Here is a 26501-nt window from a genome sequence, read left to right as displayed (position 1 = left end):
CGCCGCCACAACATGGTGGAAGCGGGTGTCGTCCGCGGTGATGCCTCGCAGGGCGAACTGAGAGTCCGCCTGAGCGAACCAAACAGCCGCGTGAGCCTCCCAGAAGGTAGGCAGTTTAAGCGTCACTGCCGTATCCATGTCGGTAGGTCACCAATGAAGGAGCTGGGCTCCTACGCGAGTTGAAAGAATTGACGCGACCAAAGATGGAAATTCGTCCGTGTAGGTTTAATAAATGTATCACACTCGGGTACTCTGAAAAGCCCGTTTATCGGGCAGCAATATATATACACATTTATGTCGGGAAGTTTGCCCGGCAAAAGCTATACCGGGCATGCCCGGGTATCAAGGGCGAGCCTTGGAAAGGCGAGTCTGGACCTGCCCGGGCGTGTTTGGCTGCGGCCTGGCAAGTCGAGGCTGGGCGTGCCCGGGCGCTCTGGACGAGCACTGGAAAGGCGATAGCGGGCATGCCCGGACGCTCTGGGCGAGCCCTGGAAAGGCGATAGCGGGCATGCCCGGACGCTCTGGGCGAGCCCTGGAAAGGCGATAGCGGGCATGCCCGGACGCTCTGGGCGAGCCCTGGAAAGGCGATAGCGGGCATGCCCGGACGCTCTGGGCGAGCCCTGGAAAGGCGAGAGCGGGCATGCCCGGGAAAGACGAGACCGGGCGTGCCCGGGAGGTTCGGGCGTGCCCGGGAACAGTGAGTCCGGGCATGCCCGGGAGAGGCGCGTCTGGCCGTGTTCTGGCCGGTGCAAGGCGATTGTGTGCATCCAGCGGTAACCGCTACAAGTATCTGTTTGAAACCTTGCTAACATTTGGGTTGGGGAGGAGATTTGTAGGTATGATTCAGACGTTGTACATGTCGGCAGAATGCCTAGTCAAAGTCAACGGTTTCTTGCTCGCGCCCTTTCCATTTGAGAGAGGAATAAGACAAGGATGTCCCCTGTCCGGCCAATTATATTCCCTATGTATCGAACCCTTCCTTTGTTTGATGAGAAGAAGGCTAACTGGCATTGTGGTGCCACACAACAGGGTCAACCTCAAACTTTCTGCATATGCAGATGATGTTCTCGTGTTTGCCAGTAATGCAAGGGATATGCAAATAGTTTATGATTGTCAGCAGGTCTATTCAGCAGCATCGTCTGCTACAATCAATTGGAGGAAAAGCTCAGGGCTTCTAATTGGACAAATGCAGGTAAAGGAGTTACCAACACTTTTTCAGAAATTGACCTGGAGTCGCAATGAGCTCAAATATTTGGGGGTGCACTTATCCACTTCCCATGGGTCCTCACCACTCATTAACTGGAACACTTTAGGGGACAAGATCGAAGCAAAGTTGAGAGACTGGAGTGGACTACTAAAAGTCCTGTCTCTGAGGGGAAAAACACTCCTTATTAAACAGTTTATAATTCCGAAGTTAGTATTCAGGCTCTCTTGCATAAGCACTCCAGAGGAGTTTCTGGTTAAGATGCAGAGGAAGCTACTGGACTACTTTTGGAATGGTAAACACTGGGTTTCCCTGGGCATTCTGAGCTTGCCTTTTTCAGAAGGTGGACAGTCTTTTCCCTGCCTTCGAAGCCACTACCACGCATCCAGGTACAACGTTACCTACATGTGAACCCTGCACCGCAATGGTGCTCACTGGCATCATACTTCTTCAGCAAAGTGCTCAATCTTGGGTACAAAAGGAATCTTTTCATCATTACATCTCGGAGCCTGTCTAGTGCTACATTGCCTCTTTTTTATCAAGAAATGCTGAAGGCTTGGAATGTAGTCGACGTACAAAGAACAGTTCCTTATCCAGGCAAGGACCTGTTAGAAGAACCGCTCATTCTCAACCCTCTTCTACAGGGCCCAACTCTGGCTTCCTTTTCAGTAAGAAGGAGCCTCTTAGCTGGTAGCATATCCACAGTGGGAGACCTTCTGAACGATGGTAAGAGAACGCTTTTACCCAAGGAACTCGCAGCGAAAATGGGCCTGAGGACAATCAGGATCCCCTCCAGGATACTTGAAGAGGTCAAAAGCTCCTTGCCTCCCGATTGTCTGGAATATCTAGAGAATCCCAAAGAGGGTGATGGATCTGGACAGATGTCCATCGGTAACTCCATGGATTTTAAAATCCGACCACGATGTTGTGAGCTCTCTCAGCCAGTACCTGGAAACAATATGAGTAAGACCCCTGGCACAGTGGAAATGTCTTTCTGTGGGCTATCAAGGAAAAATATATACCTGCTAGTGATCCACTCGCTCCATTATATAGCTCTTGCAACCCGACTGGATACTCCCTGGCGTGAGATTCTTCCACTTCCTTCGATGGTTCATCCACGTTGGGATTCACTCTATCTCTACCCAATGCCAAGAATGATGGCAGACTTAAGTTGGAGGTTGCTACATGGTGCACTGAGCTCTGGATCTATGATGCGGCACTTCACTAACGTCTCAGAGGATTGCTGCTTTTGTGGTGAAAGGGAAACTATATTTCACATATACCTTCAATGCCACCGTCTTGAACCAGTGTTCTTACTGATGAAAAATCTTCTCTTGCGCTTCTGGCTTCACTTCTCTCCAACACTTTTTATCATCGGGCACCCGGTAAAGAAACGAAGCAAGTCACGAGATCTCCTTGTTAACTTTATTTTAGCCTGTGGGAAAATGGCAATATATAAAACCAGGAAGGCAAAAATTGAGAAAGATGTGGTGGAACACAGTTCTGTATGTCTGAAGGGCTTAATACGCTCACGCATTATTTCGGAGTACAAGGCGGCAGAATATAGTAACACTGTTCAAAAGTTTAAGGAAACCTGGACTATAAATGATGCACTTGGTACGGTCTCCCCACAAGATACTTTGCTCTTATTTGTATAAATGTGTTATTTGGCATTCTTTTTGGTGTTCTTTGGCGTTCTTTTTTTGGTGTTCTTTGGCGTTCTTTTACCTTCCCCTTATCTGTCTTGGTAGTGCTTTCTCTTCAAAATGCTCCACCTTGTCTACTGTAGTTCAAACCATGGACTTGCAGAGATGAGGAATTGAGCGACATTAAACTGGGAACATATGTTTGCCTGAGCTTGCATGAGCTCTGAACGCAAATCTCTGTAACCTTTCCAACAAAAGCACTACTACTACTACAACAACAACAACAACTGCCTTGGGGCACTTTGCCCTTTGGTAGGCAAACCCTACTGTCTTCAAATCCTTTAGCTCCACCCCAGCCACCTGTACTCCCACTGTGTTTGTTGTACAGCGTTGCCGCTTTTGTTAGGCCTTGGTCTTGGCTTCAATTACTCATGCTCCCAGGATAAATATAACGCCATCCTTCCTACTTAGTTCAGATTCTACAATACTGTAATGTATTTAGAAAGAGACAAAGGCTCTGGAATGGGAACAATAGGTTTATTCCACTCACAGGCGCAGCACAGGCCTGTATACAGGAACCGGTAACTGGCTCCACATCGCCCCCGATTCGTGTTCGCATAAGGTACTCCATAAATGTTAAATACACTCCATACATGTCAAATACGTACCATCTTTACCATCAACTAAACCAATCAGCGCATCCCCTGAGCAGCGGGAGGATGAGGTGTTGCAATCACTTCTGTCAGTATGTCTCTATCGTCTGTCCAGCCGAATGGAACCTTCTTCTTCTTTTAAGTTTTATGGCGTTTTTAGAGCTGCGGGGCTCTATACATGCCACGCACCAGACATAACTGGTGAAAAGAAAACAACAAAAAAAATAAAGAAAAGAAAAAGAAGCCTACGGGAGATCCATAAAACTATATGGATCTCCCGCTCGCTTTTTAAAAGTTTAGGACTGCCTTGCACAGTCGACGATGCTTCTGGTTTAAATGACCAACAATGACCGGCAGATCAGTCATGCCAACCCCCGCCTCTCTAATGATTTTAAATAGGAGCAACCTGGGTCCATCATTTAGGCGGCATTCCAGAAACAAGTGAGTTAAATCCTCAGGGTTCCTACAGGTGTCGCAGGTCCTTGTAGGGTGACACCCTATCACATGAAGATACGAATTAAGGCGAAAGTGCCCAAGTCTTAGCCTGGAAAGAGCCACCTGGTCTCTGTGGGACAACCGTGGGAGCCTAATAGGGGGAGTCACCTCTGGATTCACCCTGTAACAGAACCTACCATTAGTGGTGGTGTCCCACTGGGATTGTCATTTTTTAACAATATTGTCATATTCTGTCCATATTCACAATTTCCTGCCCATATTCACAATTTCAGCCAGTCTCAAAGGGATTTGGGTGCTGCATTCGGATGTAAGTGCACACTTAGCTGCAAGGTCGCAGACCTCATTTCCTCCGATGCTCACATGAGCGGGGATCCAACACAGATTGACCACCAATCCTCTCCAACTGGCAATGTTGATCAGGTGCAGTACTTCGAGAACCAGGTCAAACCTAGTAGGGATTCTAGTGCCTTAAGTGCAGAGAGGGAATCAGAAAAGATCATGGCACTGAGAGGATTGAACTCGATTATCCATTCCAGAGCCAATACGATAGCAAAGAGTTCAGCTGTGAAGACAGAGAGATGATCAGATAACCTCTTGGCCTTTGTCACCTTAACATCAGGGATACATATTGCCGCCGTAGTTCTCCCAAGGGAAGGGACTTTAGAACAATCCGTGTAAAAGTGCAGAGATTGACTCCAAACCGAAAGGATGAACTCGATCGCCTGGATGCAGGAAGCTGAAGGATTATCCTTGTCGACTTTCCCCCATAAATCCAGGTGGATTTGAGGCATAGTCAGAGTCCAGGGGGGCTAGATTGGAACTTTCTGGACGGACTTAATAGGGAAGGAGTCCAGACCCATTTCTCTCACAGCCCGCCTACAGGCCATACCGAAGGGAGGGGAATTTTGATTTCTGCCCCATGCCTCATATTCCCAACAGTCTGCAAAAACAGCTTGGACAGGGCGATTGGCCCCAGAAGATAAGGATGTGGCCCAGAATTTAACCCGGGACACTTCCCAGCGGAGGGATAGAGGCATCTCACCGGCCTCCACCAGAAGGGCAGAGACGGACATACTCGCAAAAGCACCCAGACAGACACGCAAGGCTTTGGCCTGAATGGCTTAGAGTTTTTTACGGTTAGTTTTTGACATGTCCGAAAAGACCTGGCTACCATAGTCAAGATGGGGTGGATAAGGGCTTTGTACAAGAGAAAAAGAATTCCCTGATGGGCTCCCCAGGAAGTGCCAGGGAGGCATCGAATTCGATTTAGGACCTTGGTGCATTTGACTGCAACCTTCTTTGTGTGGGAGCTCCATGCAAGTCCCTTGTCAAAAACAACACCCGGGAATGCCACTTCAAAAGATGCTCTGAGGATTGTTCCATCAACTGATATTGATGTGTCCTGGACCATTCTCTTGCAGAAAATAATTACAAACTTTGATTTGGGGCCAGAGAACTGGAACCCCCATATTTGGGCCCACAGCTCCATCAAGCCGATGTCAGCCTGGAATTTCCTCAACGCAAAAGCTAAGTTTTTACTCCGGACCTACAGAGCTATGTCGTCCGCAAATAGCAGTATCTTACCGTGGATCCCTGGGAGGGAGGCTATATCATTAATCATAACACTGAAAAGTGTAGGGCTCAGACAGCTGCCCTGGGGGATGCCGTCTTTCAGATGAAAGTTGGAAGAGAGGGTCTGGCCCACTCTCACTTGAAATGACCTGACGGACAGAAAATCCCAGATCCACCAAAACATTTTGCCACTGACACCAAGATGGTGCAGCTTGTAAAGCAGGCCTTCCTTCCAGACTGTATCGCAGGCTTTGTGAATGTCCAGGAAAACACCAATAAGCGACTCCTGATTATTGAGGGATTTCCTCACCTCATTAGCCAATAAAACTATGTTGTCAATAGCTGAACGGCCCTTTTGGAATCAGCTCTGGGATTCATACAGCAGATTGTTCCGTTCAAGGAAGAAAACCAGATGATTGTTCACCATCTTCTCCATTAATTTGCTCACCACTGAGATGAGGGAGATACGGTGGTATGACAATGGGTTTGGGTGATTTTTCCCAGCTTTGAGGATCAGAAAGACTATAGAATGTTTCCACTCAGTGAAGTTCTCCTAACTCTATTAAATAGGTCGAGAAACATGCCCAACACCTTGTCATCCATATTGTTGAACATGTAGAAGGTCAATAGGTCGGGGCCAGGGGCACTGTTCCTAGATTTTTGAACAACTTGCCTAAGTTCCTCTGGAAAGAGGGAGAAGTCAAGGTTAAGAGGAGACTACACGGGACGCCAGTCATTGAGGATTTCTCTGTGTTGGGTCTGGAATTGGAGTCTGGATACTTTGGACTCACTGTCAGTGTTGTTTTCTCTAATTAGGTCAGAGAAATGTTTGCCCAAGGCCTCAGCCTCGTCCTTGTTCAAGGTGGAGGAACCATTCAGCGAAACAAGTACAGGGATGACCCTTCCCCCATCTTTAATTCCGTTCATGGATTTCACCCTTCTCCAAATGAATTGAAGGGCGGTGTCTGGGTTAATGGATGAACACAAGCACCGCCAAGAGGCAGTCTTGGCTCGCTTTATGACCCGCTGGGCCTGGGCTCTTTTCCTCTTGGACTCTATTGCATCCTCCATCCTTAAAGATTTCCTTACTTTCTTCAGAGCCTCCCTCCTTTCCCCGATGGCCTTTCCGCACTCGGGATTCCACCAAGGCACTTTAGTTTTCCTGCCCGGTGAGCTTCTGCAGGTAGGGATTGTTTCCTGAGTGATGGCATTCACGGTCTGGACTAAAGAGCTGTTGAAGTCAGCAGTGTTCCCACTTGCAAGCTCTACACTCACTTCCTCGGAGCAACGGCATGAAAAGGAAGTCCAGTCGGCCTTGGAGAAATTCCAGGATGGAGGGCCACCAGCGGCCTCAATGTCCCTTTCAAATAAAAGATTTGTGAACACTGGAAAGTGGTCGCTTCCCAGATTATCACCATGCACCCACCACTTGCAGCTTGCTGCTGCAGACGAAGAGATGAAGGTGAGATCGAGAGGGGAGGTTTTCCCATGGGTGGATTTAAGCAGGTCCCACAGCCATCATTTAACGGCAACATATCAAATTCCTTGATGATACTTTTCATACATTCACCATTTTTATACATGATATTGGAGCCCCAAAAGAGAGTTGTGGCTATTGAGGTCTCCACACCAGATTATGACCCCTTCACACTTCTTAAGCACCTCCTGGAGCAGACCGAGATTCAGTGATTTGCAAGTGTTATAGAAGTTTATGATCGCTAGACCTTCTCTCAAGCCTGGAATCCTGATAGCAATGAATTCCAGTTCGGCAGCACATTCCATTTCCTCGAAGGAAATACCAAGCTTAACAAAAACCCCGCAACCTCCTCTACTCCCCCTCACTCTATCCTTGCGGACGAAGGTATAACCAGGGATCCAGAATTGCTTGGGACTTTTAATCCAGGTTTCCTGAATACAAATGATGTCGGGCCAGGGTGTTGGACCATTAATTAACTTTTTTAATTCATCACCATGGGCTGCTAAACTTCTTGCATTCCATTGAATTATTATTTTCATTACTCCATAGATGAGTCATGTGGCTGCTTAGGCTCTTTTGAACTTCTCATAGCACCGGACTTGAATAATTTATTGATCTCTTTGGAAGAAATCCCATCCCAGCCCAAATGCTTCTTGGTTGCGGCAGAGATTATGCTTATTTTGTCTGTTCTTCTTTTAGCTTGGGCTGCACAATTGACAACTTCTGTGATGAAGCCAATAAATCCCAATTTCGAAAAGCTCATGCCCAATTGACTCTTGGACCCTCGGTTTGGCAATCTTGATCACTTGTCTTGGTCTGGACTCACAACGATCTTGTTAGAGTTTTGGTCTGGGCTGCAATTCTGGGGGCTGGGACGATGCCTTCTGCAGGGGCTTTGACCTTGGGGACCTGAAGAACAACCTCTGCATAGGATAGCTTCCGTGGATAGCTGTTTCTGCTTGCTGGATCTGGATGGCCCTCTGGAATTCAGGGCACCCCCTATTGGCTGCGCTGTGCTCGCCGCCACAGCTGGCGCAGAACATTTTGGAACTCAAACATTCACCACGTTAGTGGTCGCCATAGCATTTGCTGCAATGCAGCTTACCCCTACAAGACGGAGCGATATGGCCAAACCTCTGACACTTGTAGCATCTTAGAGGGGGCGGTGGGGGTTGGGGGGGGTGACATATTCCTAGACGGAAAAAGCCTGGTAACTCAGAAACACTTTGGGGGGAAGTACAGGGCTGGCGAAGAACAGAAGCACCGATGATGTTTCCACCCCTTCCCTTACTGTAGTGAGCCGGCGGGCATTAACAACCCCCATATCCGCTAAGTGGTTCTTTATGTCAGCTATCTCGACAGATGGGGCAATAACCACAACCATAAATAACCATAAATAATCATAAATAACCATAACCACAACCATAAATAACCATAAATAACCCCACAACTTTCCCGCAACGATCTAGGGATGAGGCAAGAAACTCGACTGCCACCAAAAAGAGATGCTCTCAAAGCCTTGTCACGCTGGGAAGCCGATTTGCAAAGAATTAGCAAATCCCCAGATCTGAGCTTTTTTGCACTGATGACGTTGCCCAATTTACTCTTGATCAGGGAAGCCATTTTCATTGGATTATCGGAGCACAGGGGTTTGGAACCCTCTAAAGTCTAAATTATAATGGGAAATTCCCCACTCTGATCATCATTAATAACTGCGGCTTTGCCTGCAGCAGGAGCATCAGATTCGTTGCTCCTATCCTGCCGGGACCTTACCCTCTTCATGCCAGATCCTCGTGGGTCTCTGTTAGCCAAACGCAAAGACTCATCCTCCTCATCTCCCCGGACCTACTACCCATTATCACTCCCCCCCCCCCTCCCACGGGTATATAGTACAACCCGCTAGTCCAATAACTAGATGCACGGTGTCCACTAGAAAGGGAGTGACGGAAGCAATACACAATACTGGAAGAACCAGAAGCACCCTCGACCACCGCAACACAACTCAGCCTCATGCCCAAAAAACGTGATGTTTCCAAACCCAATGGAACCTTTTTACCATTTGAGCTTTTGGCATCAACCATTTGGAAGGGGTGGTGGGGGAAGTGGGGGATATATATTGTTGCGGTTTTGAGAACCCACACTTGCTTGTAAATATCACATCATTAAAGGTTAAAGGTAGGACCCCATAGATAGGCCACAAGCAACACGTAGGTCACCATAGGACATCAGTTATTTCTTAGTATGTGTTAGATAAGACCATTTCCCCAATAGTTGAATCTGCGTTGCATCAATCAAATAACAAGTAGGCCTCTCATCCATTTTGCAGCCTCCCTCCAAGCGACGCCATTAAGCGCTCTCCAGTCGTTCCCCATGGCCCCTCCCAATTTGGTACGCTCCTTGACCAGCAGCCTTCGCTGCCCTTGAGCTCGCTCAACGCCGCCATAAGCCACGAGGTGAAGCCCGGAAAAAGGGGGCAGAGCGCCAGGGAGGAGGTGTGGCCACGTCATCCAGCCGTCAGGGCGGGGCCGGTAAGCCATAACCAGCCAACCAGGGCTGGAGTGACATCGCCTGACAGGCGTGGCTTTTGGGCTTTGAGAGCGTTCGCTGGCTTATGTTATAAAAGCGCGCACACAAAGCCCTTCGGAAGGACTCGAGAGTATATGCGCTTTACCAAGAGAAAAGCCCTCGTGAGGACTGTGCAGAGGGGACACGAGTGAAAGATTGGTATTGGAAGAACTTATCGTGGTTGAAAGGACTGCAAGGACTTGCTGGCATTGGTATTACAGAGGACTTACAGCGGAAGCTTGTGCTAAGAGGACTGTCGTGATTAAAGAGGTCTGAGCGGGGAGAGAGAGGCGCTTGACCTGGGACGTGCACTTTACGAGGGAACTGAAGCCAAGCCTTGGTATTTCAAAGAGATGCGCTGTGGCAACCCGTTGTACTAAGGGTGAGCGCGCAGCACGCATTGCCACAAACTGCAGCATGCAGGACATTGGGGAGAGTGCGCTTGGAGCGAGTAGTGCGCATATTACGTACGCCAGTATACCAGCCTTCCCCCCGTCATTATAATTGTCCGTTCACGTTACGCTATGTGAAGAGCTGCCTGCTGGGTTTTTCATCACCTGGAACGGGTCGAGGACTGGAGCCTGGACACCATCGCCAGACCTTCCATCCTACCATCTGCAATCCCCGTGTGAGTGTCTGTGTGTGAGATGGGTCCGTTTGTCCAGGGAATAAGTTAAGCCTGTAGTTAAGACTGCCCTGTGTACTTTTCCTTCCTCTTTCTTTCTTGTACATTCCTTTCGTTTCCTCTTCTTATTCTTTGTACATAATTAATAAACCCATCTGTTCTTCCTATTTTCCTGGTTTCCTCTCCATCCGATCGCATCAGTCTTTTCTCTAATTGGGTAAGCATGGCACGATCGCAACCGCTTAGAATCGGGTCTAGTCACTTGTTAACAGCTCGGATCGCGGATCGCTATCCGCTCGGCGTTTCCATCAATATCCGTGATTCGGGCGGGAGTTATTCCCTCGTTTCCGGTCGGCGTTAGTACTTAGGTAGCAGCGAATCCCTAGGCCTAAAAACCCTACCTAATGCCACGCCGGGAAGGACGTTATAACTTCCAGGGTCGCGTCGGCCAGATAAGAGGACAAGGGGATTAACCCCCTCTTGATAAGGGGAGAGCCGACGTTCTGAGATCCATAACAATTGGTGTCTGGGAGTGGGATTTGGACCTAAACCAAATTTTTTATCTTTTGGACAAATTTGGTTAAAATTACGAGTGGCCGAAATTTTATTAGAAAACCAAATTAAATCGTGCCATGGATAACCAAGGCGATCGGATGCCGGTGGGGGTAGATGAAGAAGAATTAGAGTTAACCCAGGACCCCCAGGAAGAAGTGGAACAATTGGGAGGAATGAAAGAGGAGACTGAAGAGGATGCAGCAGTGGGGGTGGCAGAGGAACAAAATGGCGGCGCCGCGCACATGGCCGCGGCAGCTGAGCCCGCAGTGCCAATGGATATGAACCTCTTTATGGCACAAATGAGGGCCCTTATGGTCAAGTCGGGTGAAGACATGAGAAATTATATGGGGAATCAAATTGGGGAATTGAGAAATGATATGGGAAATCAATTTGGGAAATTGAGAAATGATTGGAAAACCAAATTTGGGGATTGAAAGACGGGTTAAACAATTTGAACAATGAAATGGGAAATCTAATTGAAGGGTGTAGAAACGAAATAGGTGGCCAGATAGAAGAATTTGGGAAGGACAGAGACCGCAGGTCGAGCGGGAAAGGCACATCGGTATGCGACGGGGTAGGGCGACTTGAGAAGCACGGGGAAAGCGGGTTGAAGCAAAGCGAAGTTAAGTGGACCGGGGTAGAAATCGCGACACGGGGAATAGAGAAGCCGATGGCCGTTGAGTTAGAAAATTTTATTTTATTAGCACCAGCGGTCGTCGAGCTCAACAAGGAAAAAGAGATTGAAATAAAAGAAATAGTTGAAATCGGGATTAAGAAGACGGTGGACTTAGAAAAGCACTCGCGGGAGGAAAAGATGGATTATGTACAAAGTCTGTGTTCGCATCATGATGCCGTACTTCCTAACCCCAATGAAAGTTTGCAGCTGCGTGTGGAGAAAAGGATCCTGAAGGTAAGCCAGGCTGCATATGGCTCGAAGAGGTTTGGCGCGAAAGGATTTTTTGCGCGCTTGGGATCCCGGCGTCACCCGGGCGCTTGTGGAAGGTCCGTGGTGCGCTGTATGAAAGAGAATGGCGCGCGTGTGCGAACGGCGCCGAAGCGCGAGTGTATGATGGAATGTGAGTGGGAGGATTGTGAAACGGAGTGTGGAACGAAGTGCGACACAGAGTGTGAGTTGGTTGTGGAGAGTGTGCGAGGATGCACACCTGGGATGGATGAGGAGCGTGTGCGGGGATGCACACCGGAGAGGGTGATTGGGTGTGCAATAGAGTGCACACCCATGGTGGTTACAGAGTACGTAACGGGAGAGTGTGCGCCGAGATGCGCACGAGAGAAGTGTGTAATGGAGTGTGCAAGCAGCGAGTGGTGTGCACCTGAATGTGGAGCGAAAGAGAATGCACGAGCGAGTGCAGTGGTAGAATGCGTGGGATGTATGGGCGGCGTTGGAGCGCCGCGTTTTGTGAGTGAAGAAAGGGTCACGTACGGATGTGAGAATGCGACTCGAGCATCGACGCTGACTGGGGCAGCGCTTAGGCCGACGTATAGCCGACGCGAGCTCTCGGGGCGTGGTGTTCTTTGTGTGCTGCGGAGGCCAGCGGGGATCATTGCCGCGGCGCTCCTGCAAGGAGCGCCGTGCACGATTCGGGCCGGGCCCCGCCCTGTATGGTCGGTGCCGCATCGTAGCGGCGACCGGCACGATTCCGGGGGAGAAAGGCCAGGTCGGACCTTCGCCCCCTGGCGGGCGTGGTGCTCCGACCGGGGGAGGTTGGGTCATCGGGCCGGAGACTGAAAGGCTCCGCGCCGGGATGGCGTCTGGAACCTCGGCCCGAGTATGCCTCCTCCCCAGAATCGAAAATGCCGGACGGACCCAACCAACAGTAGACCAACCACCAGTATGCATTGCTCGGTTTTTCGAAGTCGAGCTGTAAAAATGTAATCCCGCACGAGAGGCTCGAGTTTAGCGAACGGATAGAAATAGTGATGGCGAATGGTAAAACTACCATTCACATTACTATTTTTGGGCACATGAGCAGTAGTTTATGGGGTTTGGTGGTGAGAACTAGACAGGGAGGGCTTGGATAATCGTTAGGGATCTAGAGATGACTTTAGGAGACTTGAGATTTAAGTAGTGACATTGTACAAGTAGTGGGGACGTAGAGAGATTACATGGATGATAATGACGAGGGAGTGCTTCGTATAAGGGATGATGGGAAGCACTAGTATTAGAAGGGAGTAGATAGCTAGATGGTGCTGTGTGTATGAGCTTGAGGTTTAGGCGGAAATGAGGCATTGTGAATGGAAGTCCTTGTAGTGCTGGTGAGCAAATGAGGCAGTGCTCGAGAGGGATGTGTGTGTGTGTGAAACTGTATGAGTGGAGTATTGAGGATGTGTGTCATTGTGTATTGAGTGATTGCCTTGCATAGGGTGCAAGTGAATAAATGGTCTGGAATAAATGGTCTGGAATGAATGGTGTGGAGTGAGTAGTGTGGAATACGTGGTGTGGAGTGTATGGTGCGAAGGAGTGGATGGGGGAAGGATGGACCCCTTCACGAATACCCGGGGAGGGTAGTTTCAAATTAGGTAGAGGGAGTAGGTACATTTTGGTTGGATATTGACATCTGTGGTGCGTGTAGTAGCAAAGTATTGCTTAGAGGGGTGCATAAGTGTGTGGAATGGCTGGGCGTGTGAGCCTGTTAGTGTGTGTGGTTATTGAGCACTCCGCCACTGGTAGTCTGTCGGCCAGGTGAGGCCGCAGGTAGGCTCTGGGAGCCAGGTAGCATTCAGGTAGTGTTCAGCGGGGCCCAAGGATCCCAGGAGAGGACCCGGGTAGCCCAATGCCAGAGTGGGCATCGAGGGGGTAAGCGCCAGGGAGGGCCTTCCCCAGGTAGATTAGGGTGAGGAGCTAGGCAAGCTCGGGTGGCGACGTTCAGTGGCGGAGGTGCGCAGGTAAGTAGACCTGCTGGGAGAGCCACACGACCCAGCCCCGAAATTGTGCGAGGGCACAGATGGAAAAATGGGGGGAGTGAGACCCCAAAATTGGGAGAGCACCACAGTATGGGCAATGGGAATTGGTTTTTAGAACCACATAGTGTAATGATGGCCAATGGATTGGCAGGGCAAGACCCCGGGTAGTATAAATGAGTTAATGTTATTTAGAAGGACAGTTAGGAGGAAAATGTCTTCGCACCATCCGCATCCACTCACCGAGGTGATAGGACTCCACACCAGATTTTGCAAGTGTTTGGAAGGTAAAGACGCATCATGACGGAGTTTGACATTGTGTGTTATTCCATCCCTTCTTTCTTGGGAGGGATTGATGACGAATTTGGTTTAGGGGAGATATGGGGGACGAGACAGTTGAGACGAATTGGTAAATTTGTAAATTGTGTAAATACGGGGAAGGGCAAGGGTAGTGTAGGCTGACATGGGGGGTGACGTACGAGTAGGAACAAGCTTTCTCAGCTCGCTCTCCAGCGCCCCTCATGTCGCATTGCCTTGTGATTACGTGTACCCTAGCGCCCTTGCACCCCGCTAACCTCTGCTTTGTCTTCCTTCCCCACTCATGGACCATGGTCTTTTGTGCGAGGGGGGTGTGCAGGTGCCCTGAATTGTGCAGCCGCACTCTTGCTGCCTGCACCTTGCTGCCTGCCTGCCTGCACTGATACACCATATGGACCACACGTTCTGTGGCCTGGCACCTATGGACCACACGTTCTGTGGCCTGGCACCTATGGAGCACACGTTCTGTGGCCTGGCACCTATGGACCACACGTTCTGTGGCCTGGCACCTTTGCTGGGACAGACCATTGCTGCCAGCAGTATCTGGCTTGCGGACCACTGTTTTAAGTGGCATCAATGCCCAGCAGTCGGACCACCTACGCTGGCTCTGCTGGCCATAAATAAAAAAGCGGACACGGGTTGTGCCCTTTTTTATTAATTAATACATCAAGCAAGAAGATACAGCCAAGATACATCGGCCCAGCAGACAAGCACAAGACGTCATCATTTATAATAATTATTGAAATGTTTTTGTGCATTTTTGGTGCTGGTGCTTTTCATGCATTTTTTTTTATTATGGTGCATTTATTGTGCATAATCGTGTATGGTGTATCGGTGCAGTGCATTGCAATTGGCATTTCCTCTCATCACAATCTCTCTTCTTTTTCCCACAAAAGACAGGTCCTGAGTTGTAGTTTTGTAAATAATTAATAGTAGTCTTGTAAATAATGCTCCCCACCAGCTTAAATGTTTAGCTTGAAAATAATTCCGTAATTCAGTTCATTGTGGGCGTGAGTCAGTTAGGTAGGACACAACGCAGCAGGGGGGACATATCTCATGTTAAAACTGTCGCACTCGGGGTAGTAGGTTAAAAGTAGAGGGTAACCACACCCAAGAGTCACACTAATTGTTAAAAGATAGTCCTGACCCAGGTCTCGGATCGGCTCGGGCCGAGCCTGGCAAAAGGAGGGGTGCAGTGTTGCAATTTTGAGAACCCACACTTGCTTGTAAATATCACATCATTAAAGGTTAAAGGTAGCACCCCATAGATAGGCCACAAGCAACACGTAGGTCACCATAGGACGTCAGTTATTTCTTAGTATGTGTTAGATAAGGCCATTTTCCCAATAGTTGAATCTGTGTTGCATCAATCAAATAACAAGTAGGCCCCTCGTCCATTTTGCAGCCTCCCTCCAAGCGACGCCATTAAGTGCTCTCCAGTCTGTGCCCCATGGCCCCTCCCAATTTGGTACACTCCTTGGCCAGCAGCCTTCGCTGCCCTTGAGCTCGCTCAACGCCACCATAAGCCACGAGGTGAAGCCCGGAAAAAGGGGGCGGAGCGCCAGGGAGGAGGTGTGGCCACGTCACCCAGCCGTCAGGGTGGGGCCGGTAAGCCATAACCAGCCAACCAGGGCTGGAGTGACATTACCTGACAGGCGTGGCTTTTGGGCTTCGAGAGCGTTCGCTGGCTTATGTTATAAAAGCACGCACGCAAAACCCTTCGGAAGGACTCGAGAGTATATGCGCTTTACCAAGAGAAAAGCCCTCGTGAGGACTGTGCGGAGGGGACTCGAGTGAAAGATTGGTATTGGAAGAACTTATCGTGGTTGAAAGGACTGCAAGGACTCACTGGCATTGGTATTACAGAGGGCTTACAGCGGAAGCTTGTGCTAAGAGGACTGTCGTGATTAAAGAGGTCTGAGCGGGGAGAGAGAGGCGCTTGACCTGGGATGTGCGCTTTACGAGGGAACTGAAGCCAAGCCTTGGTATTTCAAAGAGACGCGCTGTGGCAACCCGTTGTACTAAGGGCGAGCGCGCGGCATGCATTGCCACGAACTGCAGCGTGCAGGACATTGGGGGGGGGGGGGGGGGGGGGTGCGCTTGGAGCGAGTAGTGCGCATATTACGTACGCCAGTATACCAGCCTTCCCCCCATCATTATAATTGTCCGTTCGCGTTACGCTACGTGAAGAGCTGCCTGCCAGGTTTTTCATCGCCTGTAACGGGTCGAGGACTGGAGCCTGGACACCATCGCCGGACCTTCCACCCTACCATCTGCAATCCCCGTGTAATTGTCTGTGTGAGACGGGCCCGTTTGTCCAGGGAATAAGTTAAGCCTGTAGTTAAGACTGCCCTGTGTACTTTTCCTTCCTCTTTGTTTCTTGTACATTCCTTTCATTTCCTCTTCTTCTTCTTGTACATAATTAATAAACCCATCTGTTCTTCCTATTTTCCTGGTTTCCTCTCCATCCGATCGCATCAGTCTTTTCTCTAATTGGGTAAGCATGGCACGATCGCAACTGCTTAGAATCGGTTCTAGTCACTTGTTAACAGCTCGGATCGCAGATCGCTATCCACTCGGCGTTTCCATCAATATCAGTGATTCGGGCGGGAGTTATTCCCTCGTTTCCGGTCGGCGTTAGCACTTAGGTAGTAGCGAATCCCAAGGCCTAAAAACCCTACCTAACGTCGCGCCAGGAAGGACGTTATAACTTCCAGGGTCACGTCGGCCAGATAAGAGGACAAGGGGATTAACCCCCTTTTGATAAGGGGAGAGCCGATGTTCTGAGATCCGTAACAATATTTTGTGCTGGCTAATTTAATCCCCCTTGTCTGCAGCAGAGGTCAGTAAACCACTTGCATTGTTGCACGTGTCCAGGTGAATATTATAAGTCATCTCCCCACCTCCCCCCTCCAATTTTTTTGGTGCCCATGACCTGACCCAGGGTACTACCATGAACACGTATGCAATTTATTATATTATGTTCTCACAGGAACACAAACAACAGATATACGCTGTACAGTATAATAAAAACAAGACCGAAAGTCTAAGCTGCGTAGCCGGGCTTGTAAAATATTATAAACCACAAACACACATGATTAGTTTTTAAACAGTCGCTAATGCTGCTTATAACATTAAACAAAGAAACTTGGAGGAATCCAGACATCCGTGAGGTTGAAGGAGCAGCGCTCCTGCTTGAGACGGACGAAGTGACGGACAAGACACAAACTCGTCCGAGAAGATGTTTATTGTATAATCATCTCGGGAACTCTGAAAGCCCGTTTATCGGGTTCGCATATATATATCCAAACCAAAAAGCATACATCAGAACCAAAGCCCCGCCTCTCAGGCGAGGCACGCTTTGGTGGTCATGTGACCGACAGGTGCAAAGGATTATAACTTCGGCGCCGCGGTTTGGCCGCCGGTTACGTCACCGGCTTGGGCCAGGAGATTCTGTTGCTGGTCTCGAGCTTTGGGGGACCCATGGGTCGCTACAAGGTAAGTTTTACTTACAGAACTGAGGGAAGATCTACTGTAATCTAGATTATACCCCACAATGGTTGGGTACGTACCGTTTTTTTGGAAGACATAATGCCGATGCTTTCAATATTTGATGGTCATTTTAACAATAGGTTTGTTTGTGTTTCACACTGAATGAAAAACGTAAAGGTAGAGCATGGCGTTTGTGATATATGACAGGTTCGACGATATGTTCGGCCTGAAGGGCATATAAATGAAAATGGCGGTGTGCGGAGTCAGCTGCTGCATCGCAGTAATGACATCAGACGTAATCACATCACCCTGTCATGTGACCAGATCCTCAGCTCTGATTGGTATACGTTTGAGGGGACATATATACATACATACAGACGGACAAACACTGTTCTAGACGGCTTTGCCCTACGAGCTACACTGTAAAAACCAAAACCAAGGGGGGGGGGGGGTCCGGTGTGTTGGCGGGTGGCCGGACGGGGGGTGCAGTGGAGGGGGGCGGCCGCGCCGCGGTTGGAGAGCCAGCCGTGGTGGCTGGCCGACGTCCATGTGGGCCGGCTTGAGGCGGTCCACCGAAATCCGGTCCACCCGGCCGCCGATGAAGGACTTGTTGTCCCGTCGTAGGACCTGGAAGGGTCCGTCGTATGGTGGCCGGAGCGGCCCCCGGTGCACGTCATGGCGCACAAAGACATACTCCGCCGTACGGAGTGCGGGGGGACGTAGGATTGGGGGTCGCCGTGGCGGGACGTGGGCACCGGGGCGAAACGTTGGGCGGCCTCCTGGAAGTCCATGCGCTAGCGCGCGGCGGACCAGGGGCAGGTGGCGTCGGGCACGAACTCGCCCGGGACGCGGAGGGCCTGGCCGTACACCAGCTCGGCGGTGGACGCCTGGAGGTCCTCCTTTGGAGCCGTGCGGAGGCCCAAAAGGACCCACGGGAGCCGGTCGGCCCAGCCGTCGTCCTGGAGGCCAGCCATGAGTGCGGCCTTCATGGAGCGGTGGAACCGCTCGCACAACCCGTTGGCCTGGGGGTGGTAGGCCGTGGTGCGGTGCAGGGTAACGCCCAATGTGCGGGCGACCGCGCCCCACAGTTCGGACGTGAACTGTGGGCCGCGGTCCGACGAGATGTCCGCCGGTGCGCCGAAACGCGCGACCCAGGTGGCGATGAACGCCTGGGCCACGTCGGCGGTGGTGGTGGAGGCGAGGGGCATGGCCTCCGGCCACCTGGTGGTCCTGTCCACCATGGTAAGCAGGTGGGTGAACCCCTGCGATGGGGGCAGGGGACCCACGAGGTCCACGTGGACGTGGTCGAAACGTCGCTCGGGCATGGTGAAAGGAGCCAGCGGAGCCTGGGTGTGACGGTGGACCTTGGCCCGCTGGCAGGGTGTGCAGGCGTTGGCCCAGTCGCGGACGTCCTGTCGCAACCCATGCCAGACGAAACGTGCCGACACCAGCCTCTGGGACGCCTTCCGGCCCGGGTGTGAGAGGCCGTGGAGCGAAGCAAAAATGCGACGCCGCCAGGTGACCGGCACACCGGGGCGAGGTCAGCCTTGGGAGACGTCACAAAGCAGGACCGTATCTGTGAAGGGGACATCAGCCAAGCGGAGGCACGTGTCCGCCACCCGGAGCGCCTGCACCATGCTGTCGGTGGCCTGGTCCGTCGCCATCAGGGCGAAATCGACGCCGAGGTGGACGGCGTTGGCGCCGGCTCGAGAAAGGCAGTCGGCCACGGCGTTGTCCTTTCCGGCGACGTGCCGGATGTCCGTGGTGTATTCCGACACGGCGGAGAGGTGGCACTGCTGGCGGGCCGACCACGGCTCCGTGACCTTGGCCATGGCGAAAATCAATGGCTTGTGGTTGACAAAGGCCGTGAACGGGCGGCCCTCCAGAAGGTGGCGAAAATGGCGGACGGCCAGGTACAGCCCGAGGAGCTCACAGTCGAAAGTGCTGTACTTCAACTCGTTGGGCAGGAGTTGCCGGCTGAAGAACGCGAGCGGCTGCCAGGCCCCGTTTACCCATTGCTCATGAACCGCGCCCACGGCGTAGTCGGAGGCGTCCGTGGTGAGGGCGATGGGAGCATGGGGTACCGGGTGGGCCAGCAGCGTGGCATTGGCGAGGGCCCGTTTCGCGCCGGTGAAAGCAGCGTCCATGTCCATGGACCAGACGACGTCGCGCTTCGCCGGCTGGCTGCGGAGGGCGGTGTACAAAGGCCGCATGAGTTGCGCAGCTCGGGGCACGAAGCGGGGGTAAAAGTTCACCATCCCGAGGAACTCCTGCAGCGCCTTGACGGAGCGGGGGCGCGGGAAAGTGGCGATGGCCTCGACTTTGGCCAGTAGCGGTACGGCGCCGTTCCGGATGATGTGGTGGCCCAAAAAGTCGATCGTCGCCGCACCAAAGTGACATATGGCCGGGTTGACGATCAAGCCGTGCTCGCTGAGGTGGCCGAACAGCGTCCGGAGGTGGAGGAGGTGCTCGGCTCTGGACGTGCTGGCGACGAGGATGTCGTCCAGGTAGGTAAAGAGGAACGGCAAGTCACGCAGCATGCCGTCCATCAGGCGCTGGAACGCCTGTGCCGCGTTTTTGAGGCCGAAGGGCATCCGGAGGAATTCGAAGAGGCCGAAAGGTGTAATAACGGCCGTCTTCGGGATGTCGGCCGGGCGGACAGGCACCTGGTGGTACCCCCGAATCAGGTCCACTTTTGAAAAAATGGTCCGCCCCGCCAACCGGGCGGAAAAATCCTGGATGTGCGGGACGGGGTACCTGTCGGGGGTAGTGGCGTCGTTGAGGCGGCAGTAGTCGCCGCATGGCCGCCGTCCGCCCCCCGGCTTCGGGACGATGTGCAGCGGCGAGGCCCAGGCGCTGTCGGAGCGCCGCACGATGCCGAGGCGCTCCAGCGCGGCGAACTCGGCCTTGGCGACGGCGAGTTTGGCTGGGTCGAGACGGTGAGCTCGGGCGTACACCGGCGGGCCCGTAGTGGGAATGTGATGCTCGATGCCGTGACGCACCGTGACGGCCGAAAACGTCGGTCGCGTGAGGGCCGGGAACTCCGCGAGGAGACGCACGAAGTCGTCTGCCAACGGGAGGACGCAGGAAAGCTCGGTGGGCGCGGAATGGCTCAAGGCGCACGCCAGCGAGCTGAAAGTTTCGGTGTTGACGAGACGCCGACGTTTAACGTCGACCAGCAGCCCATGGGCGCAAAGGAAATCGGCCCCGAGGAAAGCCATGGGGACGTCCGCCGTCACGAACTTCCAGCGAAAGAGCTGGCTGCCGAAGCGGAGGGCGACGGTGCGTGGGCCGAAGGTGCGGATGGCGGAGCCGTTGGCCGCGATCAAGGAGGGGCCGCAAATGGCGGCCCGCGTGTCCTCCGCCGAAGCGGGAATGACGCTCAGGTGAGCGCCGGTGTCGCAGAGAAAACGCCGCCCCGACGCTTGGTCCGCGATGAATAGCAGGCTTCCGGAACGGCCGGCGCTCATGGCTGGTAGTGAGCACCGGCCCGACCGTTTCCCGACTTGCCGAACGTGCACGGGGGTCGACATGATCGGGCCTGCCGGCCGAACCTGGCGTGGAAATAACACCAGGCCGGGTCTGGCGGGGGCTCCGGTCGACGCGTCGGGACCGGGTGACGCGGCATCGCCGCTGCCAGTCGCGCTGGCCCGGCGGCCTCCGGGAAGGAAGCTGCGTCGCGGGCGTCGGGCGGGTGGGCGGGAAACCGCGCCGCGGGCGCCGACTGGGCAGCGGGCGGGCTCCCGGCAGCCACCCCGACGAGCTGGCTTGCCGAATCGATCTTGTCGGCCTCCCTGGCGAGGTCGCGGGGGTTCGTGATGGTCGTGCTTACCAGGGCGACCCGGACCTGGGCCGGGAGCTGGCGGAGAAAAAGCTCTTGGAAAAGGAAATCCGAGGGATGCTCGCCGAGCAACGCGAGCGTGTAGTCCATACGTTCGGACGGGCGCGTATCGCCGAGCTCAGGAAGGTCGAGCAGGCGTCGTGCGCGTTCAGCCGGGGAGAGGGCGAAAGCGCCCAGAAGAAGTGCCTTGATGGCGTCGTACTTGCCGTCAGCGGGCGGGCTCTGGAGGAGGCTCAGGCAGCGGGCGGTCGTCACGGAGCCGAGCGCGGCAACCACGTAATGGTATTTCGTGGTGTCCTCCGTAATGCCACGCAGGGCGAACTGGGAGTCCGCCTGAGCGAACCAGACGGCGGCATGTGCTTCCCAGAAAGTGGGCAGTTTGAGGGACACTGCCGTGTCCATCGCGTGTCGTAAACTCGGGGTCACCAGTGAAGGAGCAGCGCTCCTGCTTGAGACGGACAAAGTGACGGACAAGACACAAACTCGTCCGAGAAGATGTTTATTGTATAATCATCTCGGGAACTCTGAAAGCCCGTTTATCGGGTTCGCATATATATATATTCAAACCAAAAAGCATACATCAGAACCAAAGCCCCGCCTCTCAGGCGAGGCACGCTTTGGTGGTCATGTGACCGACAGGTGCAAAGGATTATAACCTCGGCGCCGCGGTTTGGCCGCCGGTTACGTCACCGGCTTGGGCCAGGAGATTCTGTTGCTGGTCTCGAGCTTTGGGGGACCCATGGGTCGCTACAAGGTAAGTTTTACTTACAGAACTGAGGGAAGATCTACTGTAATCTAGATTATACCCCTCAATGGTTGGGTACGTACCGTTTTTTTGGAAGACATAATGCCGATGCTTTCAATATTTGATGGTCATTTTAACAATAGGTTTGTTTGTGTTTCACACTGAATGAAAAACGTAAAGGTAGAGCATGGCGTTTGTGATATATGACAGGTTCGACGATATGTTCGGCCTGAACGGCATATAAATGAAAATGGCGGTGTGCGGAGTCAGCTGCTGCATCGCCGTAATGACATCAGACGTAATCACATCACCCTGTCATGTGACCAGATCCTCAGCTCTGATTGGTATACGTTTGAGGGGACATATATACATGCATACATACATACAGACGGACAAACACTGTTCTCGACGGCTTTGCCCTACGAGCTGCGCTGTAAAAACCAAGGCCACTGATGGTCTAGTCTTTTCAAAAAACACATCTTTTAAATCGAACAACTGAACTGCACATGGGACAGCCGGCTTTAAGACACAGTCCGAGCGATTTCATGCTCCGACATGAAGCGTGCCTGCGGTGGACAACTCATGGGACAGCAGTTTTCAGATACAAATCACGAAGCAGATACCGAAGATGGAGGGATCGGGTTTCCCAGCCGAGCGACCCGATCGTCCAATTGGCGTTGCCAGGGAGATTTCCATGGCAACGCCGTGGGGTTTGCGAACGAGTGGTACTAAAACAAAAACGGTCTCAGGAATCAAGATAAGGGAATTCAAAGCAAACCAAAGCAAGAGTAGATCAGACTTTTAGCAGCGATTATTTCCTGTAATCAAAATCACAAGGATATGTTCATATAGATTCATCCTTGTATGGCTTTATAGGCCTAAGGCTTCACAAACAAAACTAGATTGACTGTGGCTTTGGGTCGACGTGAGAAATGGGATATTTTAACTTTTCCTCACCCATTTTAAATGATAACTTATATACGGTATAGTTACTTATAGGTAGGTGATGTAACTTTATAACTCGTCGACAGGGGGATAAATGTAGTTTCATCCACTGCCTTTTCGATAATACTAATACAGTAATAGACCTTGTAAAAAAACAAGATCAGAAACCGTTGTTATAAAACAAAGATTCAGGGAATTGTTTTTAAAGGTGAAAGTGAATGATTGCCAGTGAGGACAGCATGGTCATGTGTCATCATCATCATCATCATCATCGTCGCCGTTGTTGTTGTTGTTAAACGGCGTTTAAGTCAATTAGTCAATTAATGACGTACTCTTCGTGGTATGGGCACAGTTTAAAATTGAATTTTACATCGTGTCTGGATGGTTTAACTGTGTGAAGGAAATAAACATTCCCTTTAATAAGTCGAGAAGAAATTACGTGCAGGTTTCCGTTTTCTCGCCGTTCTGGGTGTGCGCTGCATTGCCATTAGTTGAAGGGGGAAGGCGAAGAGGAAGAGGGAGAAGCGACGGAGGTGAAGCAGTGTGCGAATAAGTCTTGAGGGCAAGGTGCGAAATACGAAGAAAATAATATCCAGACATCAAGGGCTGTGGGACGGCAAAACGGTAAACGGTAAGGGGGAGTGATTACGAGGGGTTAAAGTGTGTGTGTGTGTGTGTGTATTTTTGAGGAAGTGACTGCGATGTCGGGGAAGAAGAGCATGAAAGCGAATGGGAGTGCAGAAGATGATGCGATGGGCGATACAGAAGGGGGGAGGGTGCTATGAGAAGTGCAGTAATACTAATAGTAATAGTGAGGGATACAAAAACTGAGAAAGGGATGATGTGAGGGATGCAGAAGGGGAGGGCGATGTGAGGGATGCAGAAGGGGAGGCGATGTGAGGGATGCAGAAGGGGAGGCGATGTGAGGGATGCAGAAGGGGAGGCGATGTGAGGGATGCAGAAGGGGAGGCGATGTGAGGGATGCAGAAGGGGAGGCGATGTGAGGGATGCAGAAGGGGAGGCGATGTGAGGGATGCAGAAGGGGAGGCGATGTGAGGGATGCAGAAGGGGAGGCGATGTGAGGGATGCAGAAGGGGAGGCGATGTGAGGGATGCAGAAGGGGAGGCGATGTGAGGGATGCAGAAGGGGAGGCGATGTGAGGGATGCAGAAGGGGAGGCGATGTGAGGGATGCAGAAGGGGAGGCGATGTGAGGGATGCAGAAGGGGAGGCGATGTGAGGGATGCAGAAGGGGAGGCGATGTGAGGGATGCAGAAGGGGAGGCGATGTGAGGGATGCAGAAGGGGAGGCGATGTGAGGGATGCAGAAGGGGAGGCGATGTGAGGGATGCAGAAGGGGAGGCGATGTGAGGGATGCAGAAGGGGAGGCGATGTGAGGGATGCAGAAGGGGAGGCGATGTGAGGGATGCAGAAGGGGAGGCGATGTGAGGGATGCAGAAGGGGAGGCGATGTGAGGGATGCAGAAGGGGAGGCGATGTGAGGGATGCAGAAGGGGAGGCGATGTGAGGGATGCAGAAGGGGAGGCGATGTGAGGGATGCAGAAGGGGAGGCGATGTGAGGGATGCAGAAGGGAAGGCGATGTGAGGGATGCAGAAGGGGAGGCGATGTGAGGGATGCAGAAGGGAAGGCGATGTGAAGGATGCAGAAGGGGAGGAGGCGATGTGAGGGATGCAGAAGGGGAGGCGATGTGAGGGATGCAGAAGGGGAGGCGATGTGAGGGATGCAGAAGGGGAGGCGATGTGAGGGATGCAGAAGGGGAGGCGATGTGAGGGATGCAGAAGGGGAGACGATGTGAGGGATGCAGAAGGGGAGGCGATGGGGGAGCTGTGAGGGATGCGGAAAGGGGGTGGGGGTGGTCAGTGAGAGATACAGAAAGTGGGGGGGGTGATGTGAGAGATAGAGGAGGTGGGGGGGGGGGGGAATGGGGTGCTCTGAGGAGGTATTGAAGGTGGGGAGGGGTTCTGTGAAGGATACAAAAGGGGGTGCTGTGATCAATGTCTCTGTATACAAAAAGTAATGGGCTGAGGAATCAGATCAGACTCTGTGCAGATGACTGTATGCTGTATTGCTTTGTGGAAGATGGATGCCCTGCCAAATGATGATCTGCATCACTAAATGCTGATATGCCTCAAATACATATTTGTCCTCAAATGGAAGGTCATCTTTGTCCCAGAGAAGTACAAGGTGATGACCCTGAGTAGGAAGAAACCATTAAAGCAACTCCTGGTGGAGTGAAACTGTAATAAGGTGATGTGTTCTATATCCTTGGTGTTACGTTCTCAAAGGCACTCGACTGTCGTTCCCTCGTCATTGAAGGCAACAATACGATTCGAGTCAGGTAGCTCTCTACCTGCTTCCATCAGGTCATGCCTGTAAGTGCTATTGAATATGCTCTTGCCTGGATTTCTGCTAGCAAGACCCATTTTCCAGAAGCTATGTGATGTCCAGCATCATACCCTGAAGATCATCAAGGCACATCCTGGCACACTTGTAAGCATTAACCCTCTATCCCACAGAAGAATAGTAGCAGGCTCATTTGGGTCTAATCCATGATAACTTCTCCACATGGGTCATTGAGGGTAACCTGGAGTAACCAGAGGATGAGTGGGAGGAAAGTTGTAGTATGACCCAAGTGGAACCATCTTCCAGCGTAGATTGTTGGACTCGCTGATATGTCAATGTCAGCTTTGAGGCTTTTTAAAATCAAGTTTCTGGCAATTGAGTAGACTCTAGAGTATGATTAATTGGCTTAAATGTATGTGGTGGACCGCACAATTTTGTGACGTTTATCGAAATGAAAAAAAGAAAAAGAAAATGCCAATGAAGTCGACACTATAAACATAAAATTTAAATTCCAGGAAATCCATTGCACCTGTCATACTGTGAAAATTGTTTGTCATTTTTTCATGATTTAAACATTCTCTTTGCAGATGTGTATCTCCAATTCACTTTGTGCTCTTTTTTGTTTTTAAAGATGTTTTGTTTGAAAACTGAGTTAGATAGGTATCTAGAAAAAGTGTGGATATGTGTCATGGGTGTAATGACCTCCTTTGTTGAAGTTCCTGAATGACTCAAAGTACCCCCAACCTCCCCCCCCCCTCCCCCCTTTCTGTATTCCTCAAAGCAACCCCATATTCTCTACTCTTCACAGCACTCCCCTTCTGCATCCCTCACAGCACCCCCACCCCCACACATCTGCATCCCTCACAGCACCCCCACCCCCACACATCTGCATCCCTCACAGCACCCCCACCCCCACACATCTGCATCCCTCACAGCACCCCCACCCCCACACATCTGCATCCCTCATAACACTCTCCATCTTCTGCAACCTTCACAGCACCTCCCACCTTCTGCATCCTACACTGCATCCCTCCACCTTCTGCATCCCTCACCCTCCCTCCTCGTCCACCTTCTGCATCCCTCACCCTCCCTCCTCGTCCACCTTTTGCATCCCTCACAGCACTCTC

The 26501-nt window shown here is 51.7% G+C and overlaps 2 protein-coding genes across 8 annotated transcripts in view; one reads left to right on the top strand and one right to left on the bottom strand.

The window, feature by feature from the left end:
- Positions 1-26501, bottom strand: part of LOC137423509 (quinone oxidoreductase-like protein 1) — a 158199-nt gene that overhangs the window by 119920 nt on the left and 11778 nt on the right. The gene's annotated exons all lie outside the window — the stretch shown is intronic.
- Positions 23427-26501, top strand: part of LOC137415825 (intersectin-1-like) — a 62197-nt gene continuing 59122 nt past the window's right edge. The window contains exon 1 of one of the 7 annotated variants that reach the window (XM_078774094.1): positions 23427-23637. The gene's annotated coding sequence lies outside the window, so the exon portion shown is untranslated. Of the gene's footprint in view, positions 23645-26501 lie in introns of all 7 variants that reach the window. The other 6 variants (XM_078774098.1, XM_078774095.1, XM_078774093.1 and 3 more) reach the window with 6 other exon arrangements.

The sequence above is a fragment of the Myxine glutinosa genome, chromosome 3 (assembly GCF_964187855.1).
Source record: "Myxine glutinosa chromosome 3, kmMyxGlut1.1, whole genome shotgun sequence".
Taxonomy (NCBI): Eukaryota; Metazoa; Chordata; class Myxini; order Myxiniformes; family Myxinidae; genus Myxine; species Myxine glutinosa.
Note: the sequence above shows the minus strand (reverse complement) of the source record. Positions and strands in the feature narration are given on the sequence as shown.